Here is a 26,762-nt window from a genome sequence, read left to right as displayed (position 1 = left end):
AATAAATGCTGGCCTAGCCAGGATGCCCACCTTCTGTCACTGAATAAATAAAAAATGTCTTCACAGCAGAAGATACATATTTCAAACCAGAAATAGATGTTGCCTAAGGGGTAAAGAGTGAAAATTGAAGGAAATTAATATCGGCAAAGAAAGTGTTGGAGAAACTTTAGGGACTAAAATCCAACAAATCTCCAGGACCTGAATGCCTTACACCCTAAAGTTCTAAAAGAGCTGCAGAGATAGTGGATGTTCTGTCTATGATTTTCCAAAATTCCTTTGATTTGGGAAAAGTCCCGCTAGAATGGAAATTAGAAAATGTTACATCGCTTTTTCAAGAAAGGAGGGAGAGAGAAAATAGGCCAGTTAGCCTAACATCAGTTGTTGGCAAAATGCTGAAATGTATTACTGAAGTTTTAACAATGCACTTAGAAAAGCATAGTATGATTATAACATGGTTTTAATAAAGGGAAATCCTGTTTGACAAATTTATTCATTTTTTGAGGTTGTAACTAGTAGGGTAGATAAAGAGGGGCCAGTAGATGTAGTATACCTGAATTTCCAAATGGCATTTGATAAGGTGCCACACAAGGTTAATAGGCAAGATAATTGTTCATGAAGTTGGGGGTAATATTTTAGCATGGGTAGAGGATTAGTTAACATATAGGAAGCAGAGTGGGCAAAATTGGGGCTTTTTCAAATTAGCAGGCAGTGGATTGTAGAGTGCCACAAGGATCACTGCTTGGGCCTCAGCTATTTACAAACTATAGTACTGACTGGATGAACAGACAGTAACGTATTCAAGTTTGTTGATGATGCCCAAGCTAGATGGGAAAGTAAGCTGTCGGGAGGACAGAGGCTGCAAAGAGAGATAGACAGATTAAGTGAGTGGGCAAGATAGCAGGTGGAGCAGGATGTAGTTATTCAATTTTGTTGTAAGAGTAGAAAAGCAGATTTTTTTTTAATGAGTATGAAACTTGTAAGTGATGTTCAGAGACTTGGGTATGCTTGTATAGGGAACACAAAGTTAGCATGCAGGTGCAGCAAGCAGTTAAGAAGACAAATAGCATGTTGACTTTTATTGCAAGGGGATTGGAGTACAAGAATAGAGGTCTTTATCCAAATAAAGAGGAAAAATCAATCACTGGCTGTCAGTAGAACCTCAGATCTTGCAATAAAAAGAAATTTGCTGAAACGTTTTGGAATTTAAAGCAATTTCATATGTATCATATGTGGCTATTATTGTGTAGTACTCCAAAAGAAATAGAATTATGGAGCATTTGCAGTAAGAAACAGGCCATTCAGCCCATCTGGTCTGTGGCACTGTTTATGCTCCAAACAAACGCCCTCACTCTGCTTCACCTACCCTCATCAGTAAATGATGGGATGGGGACAGGATTGATCAATAATGTTCTATTTCTGCTGGCATGAGAGGTGCTTTAATTAGCTTCTTGCTTCTCTCAATGGATGTATGGGTGCTGAGGGTTGGAGGAACAATGGGCTAGGACAACTCCCAGTTGTTATCTAGTGAGATTTATTGAAGTATGTGTGTTATATATATGTAGTGGGAAAATATGTGATCAGGTTGGCTGTGAAGTCCTCCAGTGGTAAAATAATGTGCCACAATTATGGTGGCCAAATCTCCAAGCAGCAAATGAGTACTGGTAGTATACCTTTAATAATTCAAATACATATTCTGAAGTAAAATGAACAGCTTGTATGCACCTGAGATGCAATGCTGGGGCTCCTCATTAGAGTAGGATCAATTACCTTGTACATGGCAACTTCACTTATTGTCTCCCATGAAATGTGACTGATGGTTCGTGAAGACTTGTGTGGACAATGGGAGTGACAACTGCAGGAACACCTGCAACCATCTCTCATTACAAGGAGGCCTCCAAGGCATTGAATGCTTCTAATGTTGGAAACTTGTAAGAGCATGTTAAACTAAACCAAGAGTAAGTGGGAGAGGTTAAAAGCTATTTCTTACACAGTTACTCAAGCATAGAATATTTTGCCATGGGGAATAGTTTGTGCAGAAAGCATGATATCTTTGGCAGAAGAAGTGAATAAATATTTGAAGCAGAGAGAGATACAAGGATCATGTGGGAAGAGCAATGCCATGGGAATCATTTTGAATTAATTTAGCATTCAGCACAGGTATGATGGGGGGTGGGATTGGTGGGGAGGGGGATGGGGGGCAGTGGCGGGCAGCAGAAGGACTATTCCCAGGAATTTAGAGGCTGGAAGGCTGGGAAAATCATGGAGGAAGAAGATCATGCAGGTTTCCCCCTTGTGCTTTTCCTGGAGGCCAGTTCAGTGCAGCCTCCCAGTGGTGGAAGGAAGTCAATTAAGGCTTATTGACAACAAATTAGCAGCAATTTTCTATATGTTCAGGTGCCTGATTGTGATGCTTGGGCTTTTTTTTTTCCCCTGATTTTTAAAAACTTTATTTCCTGGGTTTCGGGTCCTCAGCTCCCTGACGCAGCTCTCTGCCTTCAGGGAGCTTTCTGTAAGCACTTGCTCACGCCTCTGTTGATATTATCGCCCACACTCCCAGCCCCTCCCACTTAGGCCTAGGACTGGCAAAGGCACTCACAAGATGGGCTTTAAGGGAAAGTACAAGGGTAACTGGTTCAATTCTGTTTGTTACAGGATATGTTTTTGGATAAAATAGTTATTGTTTGTGGTTTTTATTCTGGAATCTTGACCAACAGGATGTTGTTGAAGGAGGTAGCACCATTCTGTAACCAGTCACTTCCTCAGTGAACCCGAGTCACTTCGGGCATTGTACCTGGGTGAGTTGGAGGTTTGAGAAGCGCTCTCAGAAAATCGATGGTTGGTAGGCCCTTCTGTGAAGAGCCCTCCTCCTCCTCCTCCTTGTCTTCCCTCTTCAGAGTTTTCTCCTTTCTGCACCTCTTACAGACTAAAGGTGAGAAATCCTCTGTCACAAAATCACAGAATTGTTACGATGTAGAAGGGGGCCATTCAGCACATAGTGTCTAGAACGGCTCTGAGCATTTTAACTTTGTGCCAATCTCCTGCCTTTCCACTGTAACCCTGCACATCGGATGATTATTTAAATAGAAACAATGCCCTCTTGAATACCTCAATTGAACCTGCCTCCACCACACTTCCAGGCAGTGCATTCCAAATCTTAACTACTTGCTGTGAAAGTTTTTTCTCATCTGTCTTCCCCGAATGGATGCACCAGCTCATGAAAAAACAAACCACAGTATTTCAGCAAACTTCTCCGCTGCAGCAGTAAGTCAAAAGCACCTCACCCGTAAGTTGGAGTGCTATCCCTTTAAATAATGGTCATGGAGGGGAGGAGGGAGGTTCCTTATGCAGCTGAGTGATCGGCACAGGTGGACCTGCACAGTCAAGGATTCAGCGACACGCACCAAAACAGTCAAAACAGCTGCTCAACATCACAATCCGATCTCTCCTCACATCATCAGCACATGCACAGCACACTCATACTCATGCCCTGCCCAGCATGCAGCTCTGTGGTGTGGTGTGCATGATGGATGTGACCCTAGAGCAGCACACACCATTTTATTCCTTTGGGGGCTTCCATAGTACTGGCATTAGCCCAATTCTGTTGTCATAGCACAGAGGTGGATAAATGGAGTTAGGCTACAGATCAGTCACGATCTCTTTGAAAATGGAACAGGCTCGAGGTGATGGATGAATACTCCTGTTTCTATGTTTCTAAATTTCTACGGTTTTGTGATTCCACCTTGGCAAAGGCTGCGAAAAAGTTCAAATATATTTTTTGATGCTCGCATCTTTTTCCTAATTTTTAAAACCATATAATGCCATGTCCCTGTAATTTTCCCTTTCATTTAAATTTCATTTGTACATAGTTTTCTGCTTTAACCATATGTCCAAATCTATAACTGGACCTATATTAATGAATTGATTTCAGAAAGTTGTATGTTAACATTTATTTCAGGGAGGGAACAATTGGGCTCTTTAGTACCTGTTTTCTGGGCATTTTGAGGCCTTTTATACCATAAAAATGCCATCCATGATGTAGGCTGCAACATGGGTAAAAGAAGAAACAGAATGGTATCTTGAGAAAAACTAGTTTAGCAGATAAAATTTTTTTCAAATCCTGCAAGGTGAGGTGTTTGCCAAATGAAGCTGCGATGTAGTGAATAAGGCATTGTGGCTGGACCTTAAAGTCTGCCGGGAAGAAAGCCTTTGGGTGGAATTTTCCCAGAATTCCACTAAGTGCGGTAGCAGGCATGCAAAATGGAGTCCTACCCACTGACGAAAATGGCAGGTTTTCACGCCGTATCGTCCCAAGCCCACCTCATTATTTATTCACTCTCGAGAAACACACCATTTCCATGGTGAGCAGCCTTTCATTTGCCCACCTGCCATCACCCCACTGTTGCATCACACCAGCTGCCATCTTTAAAAGGCAGCCGTCAGCAAAGCGCTCATTGCCACCAGCTTATCACCGCTGCCTGGGAGACATGGCCAGCAAAGGAAAAAAGACTGCAACCCCGCCTCCCGGCTTCAACGATGGGTCCGTCAAGCGATGCTGGATGCTATGGAGGCCCACCGGGATATGTTCTACTCCCACTCTGGCCGCAGAATGGGCAGCAAAGTCACAAACCCAGCATGGGAGGCAGTGGCAGTGGTGGTCAGCACAAGTGCCCTGCAGAGGAGGACAGCCACCCAGTGGCACAAAAGGATGAAGGATCTCCTCCATTCTGCCAGGGTAAATCACTCTTTTCATCACTCCCAACTCTCACTCTCAAACCCATCGCACATCCACAGGGTCCTCGCTCACTGCCAGTACAAGAGATTCACCATTCACTCTTTCACACACACCATCATTGTATTCCTCCCATCCATGGGACCATTCATCACCCACACAGACTAGGCATACCTATCATCTGGCCCGGCAGGTGTCCTGATACACTCTCCCCATCTCCATCCTGCTTGATTGGCACCACATCGACAAACACTCGCCCACTCCACCACCAATGCTCAGTGGCAGCAGTGTGTACCATCTACAAGATGCATTGCAGGGATTCACCAAGGCTCCTTAGACAGCACCTTCCAAACCATGATCACTACCATCTAGAAGGACAAGGGCAGCAGATAGATGGGAACACCACCACCTGGAATTCCCCTTCAAGTCACTCACTATCCTGACTTAGAAATATATCACCATTCCTTCACTGTCGCTGGGTCAAAATCCTGGAACTCCCATCTTAACAGCACAGTGGGTGTACCAACATCACATGGACTGCAGCAGTTCAAGAAGGCAGCTCGCCACCACCTTCACAAGGGCAACTAGGGATGGACAATAAATGCTGACCCAGCCAGTGAAGCCCACGTTCCATGAACGAATGGGGGGGTAAAAAAGGACAGACTGGCACACAACAGGAGGAAAAGGTCGCAGACAGGTGGAGGGATGCTGGAGATGAAAATTCTGACAGAATTCAAAAATGGAGCCATCTAGCTGGCTGGCGATGATCGGGACCGGTCCTGTGTTAACAGTGAGGTTGGCGCTGCTCAACCAAGTCAGGACCCAGCAATGCAATATCTATCAGACAACCATGCTGTGAGTGATGTGTCCTCTTTCACAGGCCACTGCCATGCACTAATTATCTCCCTTTGCTCTCGCAGGCACACCTGCAAACAGCCAACAGAGTCCATGGCCCAGGGTTTCCAATCAAGCCCCGAAGAAACCTCGAGGAATCTAAAGGCACCCTCCCTGAAGATCTGTCACAGCGTTTATCCACACCCTCCACCAGCACAGAGACACACACCTCAGTGGGAAATACTTTTATAGTAGCCTCAGGATCACAATCTGGTGAGCACATCGCACTTTCTGATTGACAGCAGGCAGAAGCAGGGACTTCCCAGACCCCCTGCACTTGGAAGACTGCTGGAGGCCAAAACATTGCTGAGTCCAAGCCGCTGGACTTGGTCATACCACAGTTGCTGGAGCTGCAAAGGCAAGTTTGGGAACATCAGGAAGGGATGTCCGCTGCACTCCTCAGATTGCAAGGCACAAGGACCAGTTCATCCATCTTCAGGCTGGAGGGATTGTGCATTTCACTACCACGACTGAAGTCAACACTGGCAAGATGGTGGCCACCATGGAGACCTTGGTCCAGGACGTCACTTCTGCTGCGTGGGCTGAACTCCATCGCTGACACCATAGTTGGCCTCCAACAGTGTGTATACGAGAGGAGCGTTGGGCAGCTTGATCTCACTCCAGCTACCCCTTCCGCTCACAGAGTCAGCCAGGGGCCTTCGGGCACCCACAGGGAGGAGGATCAGCAAGTGCACTCTCCGGGGTCATCCACCCAGGTGACTCTAGGAGTGTCCAGCCCATCCAAATCCCCTAAATCCCCTCTTCCTGTGACCTCCACAGCTCCAGCTTCACAGGTCAAGGAGGGTGCCACTGCCACACAGTAGGGCCCTGAAAGCAGGCCAAGAATGCCCGCCAAATTTATCACAGACAGGGTAACACAGTTAGCAGGCTGCCTCCACCTTTGCTGTGGCTGTCTGGCAAGTACCAAGGCATAGCAGCAGGGTTAGGGCAGTTAAGGAAAAGTAGTTGCACAGCCTGGGCATGGGTGTTAATCACTTGTACATAATGTTCGCTATTGTCAATAAACTCCTAAGAATGCCTCCCTGCCTGTGGCTCCTTGTTTTGGTGAGCAGTGTTTTTTGAAACTCAGATGTGAAACCTTTCTGCACAAGACAAAGGCAGGTGTCTCAGTCCAGGGCCCCTTCCCTGTGCAGCCTTTAGACCACAGTGACGGTCCTGCCTCACACTCCCTGGTGCTGCTTGTTGCTGCCAGACTGTAGTGGGCAGAGGTCTCTCGTTCTCGGTGTGCTCTCAGCACCTTTAAGGTGGGGCTGGCCCCCATCACATCAGCATCTGTAACCAGTGATGCTGTGCACCAGTTCCTGAAGGGCTGAGGTGCTGAAAGTGGACACAGCATCAGATGCATTTAAAGTCTCATGGCTGTGTCTGAGATGGCCCTGATTATGGAGCACAATCAAGCTGCCCTCAGCCAGACAGGAGTCAGACATTCTCTGTGAAAATCTATGGAGTGTCGGCACTGCATGTTGTCATCGTTGGCATCCTCCTGTGATTAAGTGACTATTATGGTCTCCACTGCATCTCCATGATGGGAGCATTCTCAGAGGGTATTGGCACTGCGATAAGCCAGATTGGAGTCAAACATTCAAAACTGCGATGTGAGGATCTATGGGGATACCTCGCTGCATGTCGTCATCATCCTCCACAAGTCTGGCAGCTATGAGGGCCTCCTGAGCACATCTGTCCCAATTAGCCAGTGCAAGAGCCTCATCCCCATCATCTTCACCACCAAGGTCCCTTTCACTCTCATCCCCGTCGGCATGTCCTCATCGGAGGAGATGTGCTGCTTCTCTCCCCATTGCAGCGCCAGGTTGTAAAGGGCGCAGCAGACGACGATGATGCTTGACACCCTCTGCTGATTGTGGTGCAGGGCTCAACCAGACCGGTCCAGGCACCGGAGCCACATCTTCAGCATCCCGATGGTCTGCTCCACCAAGTTGCGAGCTGCAGCATGAGCCTCATTATAGCGTCACTCTGCTGCAGTCTGAGGCCGCCGCACAGGTATCGTCAGTCACAGCCTCTGCAGGTAGCCCATGTATCCATTGAGTCAATCCTGCAGCCTCTGTGAACCCTGGAAGACTCCAGGGATCTGCGAGCGACTCAGGATGTAGGCATCGTGCACACTCCCTGGAAACCGTGCGCACATCTGCAGGATGTGTTTCTGGTGATCGCACACCAGCTGCATGTTCAGTGAGTGGAAGCCCTTGCAGTTGATGAAGTTCACCCGAGTGTAGTGATGGAGACCTGAGCGCCACATGAGTGCAGTCATTCGCTCCTGCACCTGTGGGAATCCCGAGATCAGGGCGAATCCAATGGCCCTTGCATCCTGGCTGTCCTGGCCCTGGGTGAAATGCACAAAGTTGTGTGCCATGTAGAAGATGGCATCCGTGACCTCATGGATGCATTTGTGGTTGGCGGATTGTGAAATCTCACACAGGTCACCTGTGGAGCCCTGAAAGGAGCCACTGGCAAAAAAATTGAACGCCACGGTCACTTTCACAGCCACTGGCACTGGATGCCCTGCATGTCCCCTTGGCGCCAAGTCCTGCAGTAAGTGGCAGATGTGAGCCACCAGATCCCAAGACATGAGCAGTATTCAGCGACACTGGTAATCTGCAGGGATGGCAGATGACGTCTATAGACCCTGGGTGTCACTAGGCGCCGACCAGCCATGGCTCGCTGTCACTCCTGGGCAGCTTGTGCGGCAGACCCTGCTGCCCCTTCTTCATGAGGTTGCTGCTCTTGCCTTTGTGCAGCCAGGTCCCTCAGTCGCTCACTCCTCAGTCTTCCACAGTCTCTGTAGGCCATCAGGCATACAGCTAGGTCACCAGGATCCATGATCCTAATGTGGTCCTCCTGCAGCATAAAAGAGAAAGGGACATGGTTATCATGGCTATACTTAGCACCTTTCCTGGCCCTGCGTGACTGCCACTTAATGCTTCCTGGAGTATGCCAGTCACCCCTTGGATGGCCAGAGATGAGTGCACTGCACAGCTGCCCTGTTGACCTTTGACATAGGGGACACTGGTCCAAACTGGGATGCTGAGATTGCAAGGGGCTGTGAGAGCCTCCCGCAGTGACTGCTACATGGTCAATGTTGGCAATGAGATTGTACTAAGCGTGCAGTCCAACTGCTCCGCAGTCCATAAAGTTGTGATGCATTCCAAGTCTGTGCCGGGTGGGCAGGAAGATATGGAACAATTGGTGGCCCTTTAATGCCTTCACCTTGCTTGTATGGACAGGCAGGCTAGGAGCCCGACCCCAATCATATCACTGTGGCTGCGCCTGATCTGCCTCAGTTTCAGAGGCATTGTCAGTTTATACAGGTGTCCCTAATGTGTGACCACTTTCCCTCGCTTACCCTGCCCCCCCCCACCTCGATTTCCTGTGTGCGGAATGCAGCTCCACTTGACCACCGCCACCACCTCCTTCCCACCCCAACGACAATGGATGCTTCCAAGGCTGGCCAGCACTTGCCCCCAACTCCCGGAGCCCCTGAAGCCTATAAACAACAGGCGCGCTTTGGAGAATGCTGCTGCTCACTCACTTCCGTTCCGCCAAGTGCATGTCAGCTGTGTGCTGTTGTAAAACACATCAGCATGCTTTCCTGCCAACATGGCTGGATGATATGGCGGGGTGGCCTTATAACTGTATGCTGATGTATTACAATTAGCTCCCACTGACCAATGGCAGCAAACGTGGCCCACCATCGACGGCTGAGCTGACAATTGCGACCTGCCTTTGACATCATGAAGCAGGTCGCGCCATATTTTCCACGCACGCCACCTATCACGCCCGCTGCCAACGAGCTCGGAAAATTCTGCCCTTTGGCACTGGAAGTTTAAAAGTCTAAAGTGTTATTAAATGCAATTTTCAATTAAAAACCATAGTGGGGAGTGACGAGACAAAGGCAATACCCAAAAATGACTTGGACTCTGGAGCCGATGTGGGAAAATTACTGAAGGAGAAGTGCTGTGTCAAGTCAAGTAGCAAAAGGAAGCCAATGAAGTGAAAGGAGGCAGGTTCAAGTCTGCTACATGTGGAAGGTTAGAGAAGGACACATTTTGTGCTTTGACCATCAGTGCACTGAATGCATGCGTATAGATGTCATAATCTACTAGTAAATTGCTCACTTTGCTGAAAGAAGAAATGAAGGATTTTAACCTTACTCTTTTTGACACTACTCATGTGAAATGAAAACATCCATCTTTTTCTGACAACACACACACACACATACACAAACACACACACACACTCTTTTGATGAGAAGTGGTGCCTGGTAGACTATTGTGAAGGGGTAACTCTCATGCAGCTAACAACCACTGACAACATGTGGAGCAAGCGGATACTGTCAAACAGCACGTAACTCTGATTTTACGCTAGTGCTGCCATTTTGCAGCTCCACAGTGCAGCCTCTCTAAACCTGGACAGTAGAACATAACATGACACAACAAGACAGACCCGAACCAACACTAAAATCAATGACTTGCTGCTTTGATGCTGGATTATTTCCTCTAGATATTGCTACAATTCTAAGCATTTTAGGTGCTTTCCTGTATTTGTTTAAAGTTTCAGTAGTCTATAGCAAGTGATTTGGCTGGTGCGAAACTACTTTTTTGGTGATTTTTGAAGGTCTGTGCATAAGCCATCTATAGAGTGTTGCCTAGTAGGGTTTGAGCATGAGTGGGAGAATGAGTGGAGGTCATACAGAGTATGCAAAGCTGCTGGAAGAGGGTGGAGGAGGAGGAGAGGAAGAAGTGCTCTTAGTAATACAAGATCTCTCTCCTCGTGACCTCTTCCACCAAGAATTCCAGTGCAGAATGCAAAAGCTTTGATGCGCACTCTCTCCTATGGTCAACCTTTGTTGATTCCTCCACAGCACAATATTCAGAATGAGCTCAGCATCATCAGCAACCACAATCCACCTCTCCTTTTAAGAGCTGCAATCTACTACTAAGTAGTGCTAGGCAATCATGACAATCACAACTCTTTTGATTCATGCAGCTAATCAACAGCATGGGCAGTAATGACTGCACAGAGTAATCATAGAAATGAACAGGCAGCACAAAGTTGGTGCCCTGCCTGCATTACAATCAATAGTTGCAAGTTAATTGTGCCTCACAATCCTTGCATCCATTTTTTTGGTTATCCAATTTAAGAACCGACCGCTTGAACATGGCTAAAAGTCACTTCTAAGCAATCGAGTTTAAACTGTTTCCACATCGGAAAATCTAGGCTCTGGTGTCAGCATCAAGCACTCAGGAGAGGTGCATTGAGCAGTTGAATAAAATGTTCTCCACTGAGGTCCATTCCGACCAGTGCGACACCTCAATTTCTCATTCACCTGAGATTGCCATCTGGTTCCTTTGTAGGGAAAATCTACAGAAACTCATATCAAGTAATTATTTTAGAACTAATAGAGAAAATAAACCTTTGTCCCATAATCATATTTGATTCCAATCCGGGTCCCAGGAATAAAAGAAAATTTTCTCAACAACTATTCCACTCGTGCCTTTAGCTGTAATTCTAATCAATAATTGAATAGTTATGGTGACCCTGAAAGCTTGCCAGCCTTTGATCCTGGCTTAAATAAGCAACAGGAACCACTGAGTGGCTTCAGTGTTGATCCTACCCAGGCTGCTGGAATTGGGTCACCTAAGTTACATCAGCAGGACAGATGCCTGAGTTGCTAGCTGTGAATCCTGAGTGTCTACCCCGATGGAAACAATATAAATGCTACTTCTGGGGCCCTTTAAGGAGATATTCCAATACAGTTCATTACCCCCATCACGGATGCAATGGCAGAAGTGTGTACCATCTACAAGATGCACTGCAGGAACTCCCCAAATTTCCTTAGACACCAAACCCACGACCGCTACCATCTCGAAGGAAAAGGCCTCAGACACAGGGGTACACCACCACCTGGAAGTTCCCCTCCAAGTCACTCAGCATCCTGACTTGGAAATATATCACCATTGCTTCACTATCACTGGGTCAAAATCCTGGCAACCCCCTCCCTAACAGCACTGTGGGTGTACCTACATCACATGGACTCCAGCGGTTCAAGAAGGCAGCTCATCACCACCTTCTCAAGGGCAATTAGGGATGGGCAATAAATGCTGGCCTATCCAGTGACATCCATATCCCATGAATGATCAAAAATAATTGCCCATCTGCCATCCCTTTATAAAGGGTCCAAGAAAAAGTGTACAATCCTAAAATATTTGGAACTCTAGCTTATGTTCATATAAGATATTTAAAGACAGTTTAGAGTTCTGACTCATGAAACAAACAATCCTCACAACTCATTGGGGATAGTGAGCTGTAATATCAAGCCCCACTGTTCCCCAAGCCATGACAAATGTGAAAAGTTTGACCAAACCACCAGATTGCCCCAATTCTACCTGTTTAATTTAAGTTAACAGAAGACAAGCACCAGGTTTGTAAACTAAATAAGTGAATAACTGTTTATTGAACAAATTGTCTTTAACTAGTGGCAAAAGAAAGAAATCCGGGTTAACGTCTAACACCAAAACTTAAACTCTATCCTACTCTTAAATCCCTATACACACACACCTACAGAAGACACATAAGACACACAAAACATGGATTTTAAGGGTGGAATAAAACAGTTCAATAACACCAATCCGGAGTACAGGATTCGATGGGTTGATTTTGATCTATGTCTTCCAAATTCCTTTCAGTTCTTTTTGATGACACGAGGTGGTCTTCCAGCAGTTTCAATATTTAATTCACTGGTTGAGCACTTGCCTTTCATTGTCTCTAACAGTGGTTTTCCCCTTTTCCTCTTGACAGGGGTTTCCTCAGAGAGAGAGCAGGTTATAGAGATAAGAGAAAGAGATTTTGGATGTTTTTCCTTTGGAGGCTTACTGTTGCCCTGCTCTTCACATAAAACTTTGATTACCTGGTCAGGAGCCAATTAAAATGCTGTTGTTAGGCAGCTCCCTTGGTCCAGGACTCCTTTCCAGCACCATCCTGAGTTTCATGGCAGACTCAGTTCCAGGACTGCAGCATTGGATATATATCTCATCCTCTTCCAGTGGACGTGCCTTTCAATCTGCAGCCATTGTAATTCCAATCCACAATCCAACAGAAAATAAAAAGGTATGTTCTTTACAACAGTTCAACCGAAATAAAAATATATCTTCCTTACACAATGCAAAACAAAGGTATCTGGAACACTCAGAATCATACCTTACAGATCAGGTCCCAGACACCACCATCAACATCCCTGGGTATGTCCTGTCCCACCGACAGGACAAACACAGCAGAGGTGGCAACACAGTGGTATACAGTCAAGAGAGAATTGCCCTGGGAGTCCTCAACATCAACATCGAATTCTCATGGCATCAGGTCAAACATGGGGAAGGAAACCTCCTGCTGATTACCACATACTGACCCCCTCCACCCCCTCAACTGATGAATCGAACAACGGGGGGTGGGGGGGTCGGAGGCTGCCTGGGGCCTTGCAAAATCTTAGAGCCACCCTCCAATGGACCCAGGGGGCCACTTAAGGAGGGACTCCCACCTGTCATCTGCTGGGCTGGGCTGCTTGCCATGGGCCTCTCCTGCCACAGGGTTTCAATTGGCAGCAGCAAATTCACTCCCTCAAGTGAGAATTAATTGCCCACTTAATGGTCTTTTATGGATAGGCAGCCCTGATTTCTCCTCTCACCACCTGTCTGTAAACAGAGAGGTGTTTTGATTGCTTCCCTCCTTTATAAGTGGTGACGTATTTCCCAATCACTCAGTTTTGGTGTGATCCATTTTTCTATTAATGACCCCACAGCATACTTGAGGTGGGATGAACTCAAAGGGTTAGTTTATTTACACACACTGAAACTCAACGAGAGTAGCAACTTTTACTATACAAGTGCAAATGAGATAAAGAGGGATTGAGAAAAGAAGATTTGCAGGGCAAAGACCACAGAGAAAAGAGCTATTGTTTCACATGAGTCCAGGCTCCAGAATCAAAGTCCAATGAGGTAGTCCTTCATGGAGGTCGGCAGGTGGAAAACCTATGCTGCATAATTCACTTTTCCAATGGAGTTGAGGTCACACAAAGAGCTACGCATGCAGAGGTGAACCAGTCTTGTAGGCAATATTGCAGAAGTTCCAGTCAAAACAGTGTAGACGGGGTCAGGTATGCAATCCAGGCAGCGCCCCTTTACTACAGCTGCTGCTTGTAGATGGTAAAATGGCAGACAGAGTTTTGAAATACAGCAAGGCAATATAAGTGGCTCCACCAGCTAGAGATTCGGGTTACATGCTCCCACCTCTTCACAGTGGCTTTGGGAAAGGGTTTGTATCCCCCGTCTGGGTCTCCAATATGGTTAACTGTTCCAACCGTTAAGAATTGAAAGGAAGGTTGCAGGGTCCTTTGCCCCGGGTTAGGAAATGCAGATTGCCTTTGTATAGTTCCCTTTGAATTGTGCAGCTCATAATGGTTATTAGCATCTCTTCAGAGATAGTGAGGTATTAGATCCTTCAAAACTGCCAGGTAGCTCCTTTTGTTCAGGGGTCACAGACAGACATAGCCTCAGCCATTTTAAAAGGCCTTTGTCCAGCTTTCAGACTTTTTAGAAATTAGACATGAGGATTATCTATATATAGTTTATAAAAACATATAATGAGAGGTCTTAGTCCCCTGACAGGCCTCAGTTGGCCCAACAGTGGGCAGGCCACCTGACACCACCCCCACTGCTGGTATAATTGCGATGGGGCAGGGGCGGGCAAATAGATGGTAGGCAGGCCACCTGCTGGATTTAACAAGGCCCCTGCCTTCAAGCCCATCAGAGGGGCTGTGTGAAGTTCGAGCCAGTGTTTCTGTTTGCCTGCTATGAAGTGCACATACTCTCCCTGTAGGGGCACATGCCACTAACCTAATTAGGTGGAGTTTAGCAACAACCAAAGGCTTAGGACTCCCCCTGTGTGCAAGAGTATTGCTGGAGTTTAATCAGCTAAACCCTGCATGACATCCTAGCACAGAGCATGTATAACCTATCAATGTTGTGTCCTGCTATAGCTATACTACTTGTTAAAGTGTTGAGATATGGAGTTATCTGGGGCTAAGCATGAAGAATTTCAGTTGCTGGTGACAGGTCTGTATTCCATATCCCATTAATGAACCAAATTGAATAGTCAAGTGTCAACAGGACCCTAGAGCAGTGATCTCAATACTTTTGCTTCTGAGGCTTCCTTTCCATGTTACAAAAAAATCCGCAAAGCCCTTTAACACTCAAGATTTTTTTTTGTATAAAAATTAGTTATACAATTAATCATGTATTTTTTATTTCTTTTAATATGAAACTTATTGCTGGTGATGAGACCAAATGGAGGCTCATGTGAGGGGAATGGGCACTACAGCTAGGCCTGGAGGGGAGGAACGAGTACCAGGTCAAGTTCCCTCTTTCAGAGAGTGAATAGAATATGCAGCACAGAAACAGGCCATTCAGCCTGCTCTTGACAGGAAGAGATGTAGGATAATTTTCCCCCCTTTTTTCACCCCATGGCTGATTGCAAAAGGTGTAATTTTGAAAAGGAGTGTTTTTCCTCATTTTAATGCTGTGACTTTAAAGAACAGGCACGAAACAGTCTTTCCTGTAAGTTTAAATCAAAAGAAAGGATAAGCGTTTATTTCTCAGTAGCCTTTGCTGCCAACATGGTGCATGTGCAGTTGTACCAACGTGATGTCATTGCAAGCAGTGGATATCAGAACTCTACTCATTCCCCCAACCTCTGTGTAATACTTAACCTCTCCATTTAGTTTCTCATTTTTTTAGGCAAAATTCAAACTCTCAGCAATCCAACCAATGACAGCTGAGACCTACTGTCTCTGTTTTTTAAATATAAAAGTCTGATAGTCAGCAGCTTCTTCAGGACAGAGGAGAAAAGGGGAGCGATTTGAATGAGAATGTCTTGGTGGGGAGAAAAGAATTCTTAATTTTATCTTCTGGTGTATCATAGGAAAACCTGTGTGAAAATCTGCAGAGGAATTACAGCATTGCTCCAAAACAGCAAGAGTGCTCCTGGCACTTTTGCTAATGCAACAGAAAATCGGGCACTCTGACTTCCATACCTAATTTTCTGATCTACACTATCATCCAACGAGACTGTATACCCATGATAATCGGCCTCTTGTTTTCTTTGTGTATTCTTTTACCATGTTTCAAAAAAGGCTTAAAAATTTTAAAAGTTGCTTTTCTTCACATGTGCAGACAAGCATGTATGTGTAAATGGGTATTGGCGGCCACCTTGCATGGTAGGAGACAGTGTTACTTCCTCCACCCAAAATTTAATTGCAGCAACACTCACTCCTCACACACATACACACACACAAACAGATGTAACATGCATTTAAATTACTTGAAGGGAAATAGAAACTGGTAACTTCTTTACACATTCCTTAAGATGGTGGTTGAAACGTTGCAAGCCTGGCGGATTCTTTCTTGGTTCAGTGAAGACAAAGTATGTTGGAAGTTTCTGGCTTTTCAGTCGAAGTTGTGTCTGAGCTTCTGAAGTGAAGGAATATAATTTTGCAAGTAAAACAAATAAGCCCCAACTGTCTGCATGAGGTGACTTCTGAGGCAGCATCCTCCTTTGTGCTGGGTGAGAAATGGCTTCCCTCTAGTCTTCATATTCCAGACTGACATGTTGGGCTACCCTTGTGGATTAATAAGTTATTGGCTCTTTCTCCAGCCAGCTTCAGTCATGTGACAATAGTATCGATGTATTCCATTGTCTACACAATGGGTTTGATGGCAGATGCAATTGACACAATGGGGAGTGAATGATATCCCATCAACTTTCCAACTATGATTAGCCTCCTGAAGTGTCTTTATTTGAAATTCCACTTTCATGGGGCCAGCCAGTCAGGCAGCCATTGTAATTCTAACTCTCTCACATTGAAATTGTGAGGGATAGTTAATGAGCACCTGGGAAGGCTGTTTGCATTTTAAGCAACTTCCCAGGAATATGTTTAGATATATCTGACTCTGTACAGAAACCTCAAAAGAAAGGTACCTGATTCTCTGGAGTCCATTTTGTGATGGTACAGTGTCCATATTCCATTATGCTTTTTAAAAGTGAAGTGTCCATGTCCCAGTAAGCTTTAAAGGCATATGATGTGTCCATTACAAGCCCAATTAGCCTGTGCTTGGGTTTATACTCCACACAAGTCTCCTCCCATTTAATTACTTCAGTTCAGTTTTTCAGCATTTCTTTCTATTCCTTTTTCTCTCTTTCTTTAGAAGCTATTTGCCTCAACCACTTCCACTGGGAGTCACAAGACAAAAACTCAGCATTCAAAACCAAATACTTGGCAAATTGCCAAATGTCTCTGGTAGAATGTGTAATTTGCATATATAATAAAGAAAATACTTACATTAAATTTATATGTCAATAGACAAAAGATTGAAATTAAAATTCCTAACTGAATTATTGCATTTAATTTTGTCAGGGAAGTCATTGTTAAAACAAACGTTAAGATGTGTAGAATTAAGACAATTTTTCAGTTATTCATTCTCATGATTAAAAAAAACTTCTAATAGCACGTCAGAATAATTTATCATCAGAGCTATATTAGTAACAATAATGGTCGCAGCCATAAAACCTGTTTCCTTGAATCAAAGGGATTATCTTTAACCGTGGTGTATCTAAACCACTTGAACAAGTTTATTTAGAGTGCAATTATGTTTTTTGTTAAAATAATCATTAAAAAACAAAAGGTGCAGAATAATGATTACTCTGTTATCCCCACTATAAAATCATTGTTCTTTCTTTTCTTGACTTAACTTTGTTTTAGGATTTTTTTCATGTTAATACAATAAGGTTGGAAGCCACAAATGAGATGTTAAAGATCCACATGGAGCTCTGGAGCGGCAGGTTGCGGAATGCTCCCCGCCTGTTGATCTATTAAGAATGATTTGGCAGTGGGTGGTGGGGGCAGTCTTAATGCTGCTGCCCCAATCAGATGGCCGACAGTTCTGGCGTCTTGGTAGCCCCACTGGGACAGCTGTGTGCTGCTAAGGCAGGTTGGGTGCCATGGGAGCACCTCAACCTGGAGGTGCACTAGGGGGCCCTTGGGGACGTGGATACAACCATATAGTAACCCAAAAGTCCTCATGTCGGCTGCACACAAGTCAGTCCTTTAAGTTATCACACATGCACAGCCATGAAAAAAGAATAGGGACTTAGATAAATAGTCCATATATTCCCAAAAAAATTAGAAGGCACATTTCACCTGAGAGGGGTGCAGTGCTGTGTAGCTACTGCAACCCTTCTTGTGTGAGCAGTGAAACTCATGTTACTGGCCATTGGCTGAATTGAAAGTTCGTGACACTCAAGCACTTGTTTAAAAATTCATCAGAGAGAGAAGCGAGAGAAGCAAGAGACAGATTATGCAAGGGTCATATTCTACACATCCTCTAGATGGCTGGCGAATCCTGTGAATCCTTCATCTGGATTGTCAGAGCCCTGTCCTATCCAACGTCATGCCCTGCTAACTCATCACTCTATGTTCACGGACCGACATTGGCTGCCAGTTCCCTATACCTTAAATTTAAAATTCTCATCCTTGTGTTTAGATCATTTAATTGCTCCTCACTATCTCTGTTACATTATCCAGCTTCACAACCCAGCACGTACTCTGCATTCGTCTAACTCCGGCTCCTGTGCATCCCTGCCCCCATTGCCCAACTATTTTCCAAGATGGAGGAAGGAACGGATATACAGATGGGGTGGATGCATGGAAATGGGGTTTGGAGCATATAGTGATTTAAACATGAGGTTGAGAATTTTAAATGAGGTGTTGGAAGACTGGGAACCTAAGTCAGTCAGACAAGCTAATGGATGAGTGGGACATGATTTGGGAGAAGATACAGACAGCAGAGTTTTGGCATATAGTCTGGGGATGACTAAACAAAGATTATACTGGGTCCAAAATAAAGCAAAATTCCTCCTACTGACAGTACATTCTGAGGAAGCTAGCAGGCACTAGGATCAAGCAAACAGCTGGTTTCCCCTTCTACCTGAAAAAACATCCCTGTATCCCACCCACATACCCCTACCTTTAACCATTAATTTGTTTTGGACAAACTGAAAGAGCCTTTATTGTTTATAGTAAGTGAACAGGATGGAGAAAAACAAATCACAGTTTGGAACACAGAGCAAAGTGCTGGCCTTGCCTGATAAGTGGCAGGATTTACTCTGTGGGCATTAGGACATTGGTGTCAGGCTCAAATGGGGTTTGGAAGCCCACACCATTTGGGAAACAGTTACTCAATGGAATTTTCCCAGAGAAACCAATGAATGACCAGAGGGTGGGGTCACCATCCAATTAAAGAAAGCGGGTCGTCTTTCAAAGGGCCGGTTAAATGCCTTCCAGCTTGAAAGCAGCAGCAGGTTGCCTTGACGTCAAGGCAACATTTGATTGAGGATGGCATCACAGAGTCCTAGCAGAACTGAAATCAAAGGCAATTGGGGGAAAACTCTCTACTGGTTGGAGTCATACCTAGCATACACCCTCTAGACTGTTGCCTCCAGGCAGCTAACCTGGCCCTGCCTGCTGCTGGGGATGAAGGCTGAATGAAAAATCCCAGTTGGCTTCCTGTAATTGGACTCAATGAGCCCTGTCGCCTCCCATCCACCCTGCGCAAAAATGGCTACGGGTTAGCGTGGAGCTGGGGAACTGGCTTACTGGTCCATGGTGCTATATTTAGCACCTCCCTGCCTTTGATTCTGGCCCCAGCAGGTGCTAAAAATCAAACCCCAACAGTAGTTTAAAAATCAAATATCAGAAAATATAGTTTTGAAAATATAGTAAATTTTTACTATGAGAAAAACATAGGCATAATGCACAAGGCGCATTGATTGTTTTTGTTGGACCTCCTGGAATCTGTTCACAGGCCTCTAGGAGACTGTGGACCCCTGAATGAGAACCCTAGCCCTAGATTACTTGGGAGCTGCCTGGTTCAACTATCAGTTCAGTAAGTTTACCAACTAAGTTCTGGCTAATGTGTTTGCCACCATATTCAGCAAGAAGTCCCAAGTGGATGATCCATCTCCTAAGGCCCCCACCATCACAGAAGCAAATTTTCAACCAATTTGATTCATTCCAAATGATATCAAGAAACACTAGAGTGCACTGGAAACAACAAAAGCACAACATCCCAGCTCCAGAACTAGCTGCACCCCTAGCCAAATTGTTCCAGTAAAGCTATAACAATGGCATCTACCTGACAATGTGGAAAATTACTCAGGTATGGCTTCTTCACAAGAAGCAGGGCAAATCCAATCCAGTGCAAGTCAGCCACTTACCCTCTCAGCCCTCTTAGTCTACTTCCAGTCATCAGAAAAGTGATGGAAGGGCTCATTGACAGTGCTACCAAACGGCATTTACAGAGCAACAACCTGTTCACTAATGCTCAGTTTGCATCTCACCAGGGCCCCTCAGCTCCAAATCTCATTAGCTGGTAAAAACATAAACAAAGAGTTGAACTCCAGGGATGAGTTGAGATTGGCTACCCTTGACATTGAGGCAGCAGTTGACCAAGTGTGGCATCAAGGAACCTGAGCAAAATTGAAGTCATTGAGGATTGGGGGAAAACTCTCAACAGATTTGAGTCATGCCTAGCACAAAGGAACATGGTTGTGGTTGTTGGAGGCCAATCATTTCAGCACAAGGCTATTGCAGCAGGATTTCCTCAGGAAGTGTTCCAGGCCCAACCATCTTCAGCTTCTTCATCAATGACCTTTCCTCCATCATAAGGTCAGAAGTGGAGAAATTCACTGGTGATTACATAGTTGTCAGTTCCATTCACAATTCCTCAAATACTGACGCAGTCCATGCAGTAAAACTTGGACACTATTCAGGCTTAGGCTGACCAGTGGAAAACAACATTGCTCCAACAAGAGGGAGTCAAACTGCTTCGCCTTGATCTTCACTGGCATTACCATCTATACATATCACACCACCAACATCCTGGGGGTTCCCAGGGGTCAGAAACCTTACTGGAGCAGTTATATGAATACTGTGGCTACAAGAGCAGGTCAGAGGCTGGGAATTCTACAGTTAGTAACTCACCTCCTGACTCCCCAAAGCCTGTCCACCATCTACAAGGCACAACTCAGGGTTGTGATGGAATGCTCTTCACTTGCCTGGATGAGTACAACTCTTGCAACATCATCCAGGACAAAGCAGCTTGCTTGATTGACACCCCATCCACCACCTTAAAAATTCACTCCCTCAACTCTACTCCCTCCACATGCGTGTGCCTTTGTCCTGTTTCGCTCTTAGGTTGACATGTATTCTTATTGACTCTTCCAAAGTGGTTTGATACACTGAGTGTTTTGCTGGCCATTTCAGAAGGCATTTTACCACATTGACATGGGTCTGGAGTCACATGTAGGCCAGACCTTTAATGTCTGTTAGTGAAATAAATCTGCCAGCCTTAAGTGAACTAGATGGGTTTTTATGAGAATATGATAGTTTCATAGTCACCATTACTGATATCAGCTTTTAAATCCAGATTCATTTAATTGAATTTCAATTCTCCAGCTGAGATGCTACGGGTTCAACTCATGTCTCTGGTGTATTAGTCTGGGCCTCTGGATTACTAATCCAAAAACATGGTTTGCCATGTTTTACTACCATTTGCTTCAAAAAGTTTCTTCAAGCTGCAGGTTCTAAAGTAAAACATTTCCATAGTGTTGTCTGATTTGGGCATGTTGCCCAGGATGCAAAGGAAATGCAAGTCACAGGATGGTGGGGGGTTCCAACACCATTGTATTATCTTAATATACAATAATGTACTCCCAATAGCATCTGTGAACATATATAATGAAGACTCCAGATTGTAGCCATTATGGAATGGAAACCTGACTGAAATAGGTCCTGGCCCCAGAATCTATTCACAAAATTTATAGCATGTAACAAAGGAAATTGAATATAAATGAGAACTATATTTAAAGCAATGATCTAGTTCCAGAGCAGTGCTGACGGAAATTAAGACATTGAATTAAGACCTTGTCAGCTTATACAGGTGGGTCAAAGATCCCACAACATAACTCTGAGAATGGGGAGTACTGATGCCCTGGTCAATGTTCTGTCATTAATCCCATCTGTAGTTTGTTGAACCTTGCTCTGCACAAATTGTCTGCTGTGCTTGTCTATGCAACTACAGTGATAACACTTCCAAAAGTAATTCATTTTTGTGAGGCTTTTTGGAACATCCCAAAACTGTGCTGAGGCATTATATAAATGCAGAGGATTATTGGCATACATGGAGCCAACATTTAAAGGAAGATTTATGGTTGCAAATGCAAAGCAATGTGACGCACACTAGGAAAGTGAAAATGATACATTGGTGTTAATTCATTATGATAGAAATGTAAACGGGGGTCATAATAAATACAGATGAAAATCATTGATGATGGCCACCAGGAAATGAACACCAGTAACAATTTCAATCCGGCCATTCATGTATTATTCATGTCCAGGTTGAATTACTGGTGAATACTTTATATAGTACACAATGCTTAGAAATCACTGGTTCACAGAAATCAACAGCAAATCCTCAATTGTCACGCTTCAGGAATCATTACTGGGCGAGGTAACAAGTGAATGAGGCATTTAAAGGAAAGAACATATGTACAGAGACAGTAGTAATTGTACTCATATCAGTACCTGCCATGACTGGAGCTTTACTTTTGAACAAATCGCATCCTTCTTTATAGCGTAGATGCATACTTGGAGCACATGAAGAAAGAATAAGATTTCTGTTTTTAACCTCTGAGGATTAGATTCTGATTACTGTTCTCTGTCTGCTGTGCAAAGACAGCGGCATTGCTACATTTACATAAACAACACAGGAAATTGGTCATTCACTGTTGCCATAGTAACACTGGGGAAATCCATTTTACTAAAGTCCACTGTGCCCCTCATAGAAACATTGCAAATAAAAACCTGGAATAATAGAACTAGATTGGGTGCAAATGAATAGTATTGTACAATAAATCAGAGTTTTAACATGGGCAGCCTTTGTTGCTGATGCTGGTCTGGTAGCCTTGATCTGGGAACACCCCTTCATACCAGCAGCTGGGAAGAATATAAAAGTCACATAGAGATTTCTGTTGGTGGGGGAAGGGGGAAGTAAGCCCTCAGAATGATTTTATCTTTTGTTTAGTATTTCAGTCTAAGGTTAAATCCCCAGTTACTTCAACTAGTGCTTCAGGAGAAGCTCAAAGAGCAGCCCAGAGCATTGCTAGTAGTGGAATCTCTGCAGAAGAGCAAGTATTAAGCTGCTGAGAGCAATAGTTGTAAGGAAGGGAGTACAAGGCACACAGAGAGAAGGGCTAAATGAAAGAGAGAGACAGAGGAGGGGAAGTTACAGCAGCTAGAAAGGGGAGGAAGTGGGAGATCTGCTGCTTCCTGTAGACAGAATGATGATTGAAGACAAAGCTGGGTGTGGACTCGTCTCTCAGGGCTGCTGCTTACACAGCTGGTAAGCTTGGATTCTCCTGCATATTTAACCTATTTTAAGAAGAGAAGAGTGAATATCTGCTTTCAGTTTACTGTACAAGGTAAATTTGCCTTTTTCCTCCTTGTTTTTAATCTTTCACTGAATAATTGTATTGATTAATGTATTTTTTTGCCCAAACAGACTTGGTTTGCATACAGTACTGTCATGAGTCTGTAAAATTGTTAAAGATTTGTGTCCATTATTCCATGAACCGATATTATCAACAACTGTGGAATAATTGTTATTGGCTAGGTTAATAATTGGTGTTAGGAAAAGGCAGTGCTTTTAATCTGAAAGCTTGGGAAAACAAATGTGTAGCTGGAACAAGAAGAAGGCTAGCTCTTCGCTGTGGAGGAGGATAGAATGATTTAAATGTAACTAATTTAGTGAGGTTGAGAATTTGTACTTTATCACTAAATACTGCTTGCAGATGTTATACAAAAGAACACACAGCAACAGTCAGTAACAAGCTCTGCTCTTCTGATAACCACATAAGCCACAAAGGAGCCTGTGTGGATTTTGCTGTATATATGTATTTTCGTATTCAAATTCTAATTGTAGTTAAATGTCTGTATTTATAAAATCATTCTCTAAACCAATAAAGACAAAGAACTAAAACAGCAGAATGAAAGCAAATTTTTAATTTTGCAATTACTTCTGAAAGCTGTTGAGATGACTACACAGGGCAGTGCAAAAACAACACTCAAACCGTTTTTTTAATATATCATAGTATCTGCATGGAGGAGCCCATCAAATAGAAAAAGGTGTTGATTTGGTTGCCAGTAATAGCATTTAATTAGTAACTATGAATGCTATTTTTGAATACTGTGATGTCACATGACTTATTTATACTGCACCTCCTCCATTTTATTGAAGAAAATGTAGACACTTCAAAATTCAGATTAACTCAGACTGATTCATACATAGCTGCATGCTACATTGATGCCTTTTGAATTCTATAGGGCTGTGAACTGTAACGTATTAACTTGACATTGAGGAATGGATGTTTTTGATATCAATATCAGTCAAATAATGTAAAATAAAAAGAGAAGATGCCAGTAGGTCAGGTAGCATCTGTGGAGAGGCAGAGTTGAGATTTCAAGTATATGATCTCTCATCAGAACTTCTGTTGAAAGGTCATGGAACTGAAACATTTACTATGTGTTTCTCTCCACAGATGCTGCCTGACTTCCTGAATATTTCCAGCATGTTTTTGGGTTTTTTTTAGGTTTCCAGCATCTGCAGCATTTTGCTGTTGTATTGAAGTCAAATAATGTGTTCTGATTACTTAACTGAATTTTCGCACCCAATGAGATTTTTACATACCTATTAACGTGCTCTATTGCATGTTATAGATTGTACATTACCCAAACATCTGAATAAGTAAATAGCAAATATTGTGGACAAACTTGTATCAAAATAACATCTGCTTTATAGATTCACTAATTGTCTTTTATTGTTGTGTAATTTGAGACTCATTTAATCAATTGGTCCTGCATTCAGGCTTAATTTACATTGGGGATTGTAACTGTTGCACAAATGAGAATCATTTGGGAAATCATACACAACAGTCTCTGAAAGTTTACAGCCCAGTGAGGTTTCCACTGCCCCTCCCAATCTGAGAGCAAAATTTTCTGCTGCCTATTACAATAATGGACACTTCAGAGTCAAATTTCAGTTTTAGACAGTACATTTCCTACCAGCAGTCTGTTACACGGGAACATTAGTGAAATCCAATAGGCGTTTGATTTTAATAACATTTAAATCACTCATTAAGTTTTTGCCTACTGTCAGTTGTTCTTTACTGATATTTAGAAATGTTAACTGAACTAAATTACTGACCAACACCAGGGATTGATGTAATCTTTAATGTTGTATTGTTAACTGAATTATGAATCCCTTAATTAAACTGGAGAGCTTCTTTCATTGTCACAAGGAAGTTCAATCTGATGTAAATACCAAAACAAGAAGCCTACAGCAATGGCCTCCCATTGTCCAACAATAGGTCATTTTGTATTGATAAATAAGTCAACATCAGATGTTTGAATTGAATCAGAAATGATCACAACAGTCCATTTATAGATGTATAACTGTTGTCTTTGGATTAGATGATATGAAGAGATTGGCACAGCACTGTACTGTAGAAACTGGTACCACCATTACTCATTCTTTCATTTCCATTCTCAACTACAACACAGTATTTGTTCATAATCAGAATTATAGACATTGAAGAATAAGATGGACATTAGAATATGATACCATGTTGTAATAGTTTAGTGTGTAGCATGATAAATTAAATGCATTATATTTTTTGATTACAAAACAACTGTGTTTAAGAAGAGCTTAGACCTCCTAAGTAGGTCTTTCTACCTGAATTCAGAAATTATTGTGGCACAAATAGACTTTTTGTAATGGCAATAGGAGACACTGCAATACACAGGATTACGTAGGATATATGGCACAGAAACAGATCATGTGGCCCAACCAGTCCATTCTGGTGTTTATGGTCCATTTAAGCCTCCTCCCAAATTTCCACATTTAAATTTATCTTTGCAACTCTCTTCCCTTCTCCCTCATGCTTGTCTAGCTTCCGCTTAAATGTGTCAATACTATTTGCTTTAGCCGCTCCATGGTAGCAGGTTCCACATTCTCACCACTCTTTGGATAAAGAAATTTCTCCTTAATTCCCTATTAGATTTCTTGGTGACTATCTTACATTGAAGGCCTCTATATTATACTGTTCCCTGCAAGAGGAAACATTCTATCTGCATCCACTCTATCAAAACCTTACACAATTTTAGACCTCTATTAGGTTGACTCTCATCCTATTTTCAAGAGAGAAGAGGCCCAGTCTATTCATCCTTTCCTGATATGTATACCTACTCATTTCCGGTCTTATCCTTATAAATATTTCTTGCACCCTGCACAATGCCTCTATATCCTTTTGATAATATGGTGACCGGAATTCACTATACTTTTAAGTGTGGTCTAACCAAGATTCGATACTGGTTTAGCATAGCCTCCTTACTTTTCTACCCTTCTAGAAATAAAGCCGAGTGCTTGGTTTCCTTTTTTAATGGCCTTGCTGACCTGTGGCACAAATTTTAGTGATTGGTGTGTTTGTACTCTTTGTTTCTCTACCCCACCTAGACTTGCACCTTCAAGTAATAAATGACTTCCCTATTCTTCCCACTAAAATGTACAACTCACATTTATCTGTGTTGAACTTCATTTGCACATCCCGCAAGTTTATTATGGTCCTCCTGTAATTTGTTGCAGTCCTCCTCAGTATTGACTCTTTCTTCCCCACAGCCCAATTTGGAGTCAGCTGCAAATTTAGAAGTTGTGTTTTTGATTCCAAAGTCCAAATCTTTAATGTAAGTTGTGAACAGCCGTGATCCCAGCACTGATCCTTGTGGGACACCACTTATCATCTTCTGTCACTGTCTGCTTTCTGTCTTGTAGCCAGCTGGCAATCCATTCTGCCATGGGTCCCCTGGCTCCACATTCTCTGACCTTATTCATTAGTTTATTATGAAACACTTTATGGAAGGTCTTTTAAAAATCCAGATAAATTACAT

At 43.6% G+C, this 26,762-nt stretch overlaps 1 protein-coding gene across 5 annotated transcripts in view; it reads left to right on the top strand.

Moving 5' to 3' along the window:
• Window positions 1-22,792: 22,792 nt before the first annotated feature.
• Window positions 22,793-26,762, top strand: part of LOC121292662 (guanine nucleotide-binding protein G(I)/G(S)/G(O) subunit gamma-2) — an 84,767-nt gene continuing 80,797 nt past the window's right edge. Inside the window, exon 1 of one of the 5 annotated variants that reach the window (XR_005946311.1) lies at window positions 22,793-23,242. The gene's annotated coding sequence lies outside the window, so the exon portion shown is untranslated. The remainder of the gene's footprint in view (window positions 23,243-26,762) is intronic. The other 4 variants (XR_005946310.1, XM_041214920.1, XM_041214919.1 and 1 more) reach the window with 4 other exon arrangements.

Source organism: Carcharodon carcharias, chromosome 20 (assembly GCF_017639515.1).
Source record: "Carcharodon carcharias isolate sCarCar2 chromosome 20, sCarCar2.pri, whole genome shotgun sequence".
Classification (NCBI taxonomy): Eukaryota; Metazoa; Chordata; class Chondrichthyes; order Lamniformes; family Lamnidae; genus Carcharodon; species Carcharodon carcharias.
Note: the sequence above shows the minus strand (reverse complement) of the source record. Positions and strands in the feature narration are given on the sequence as shown.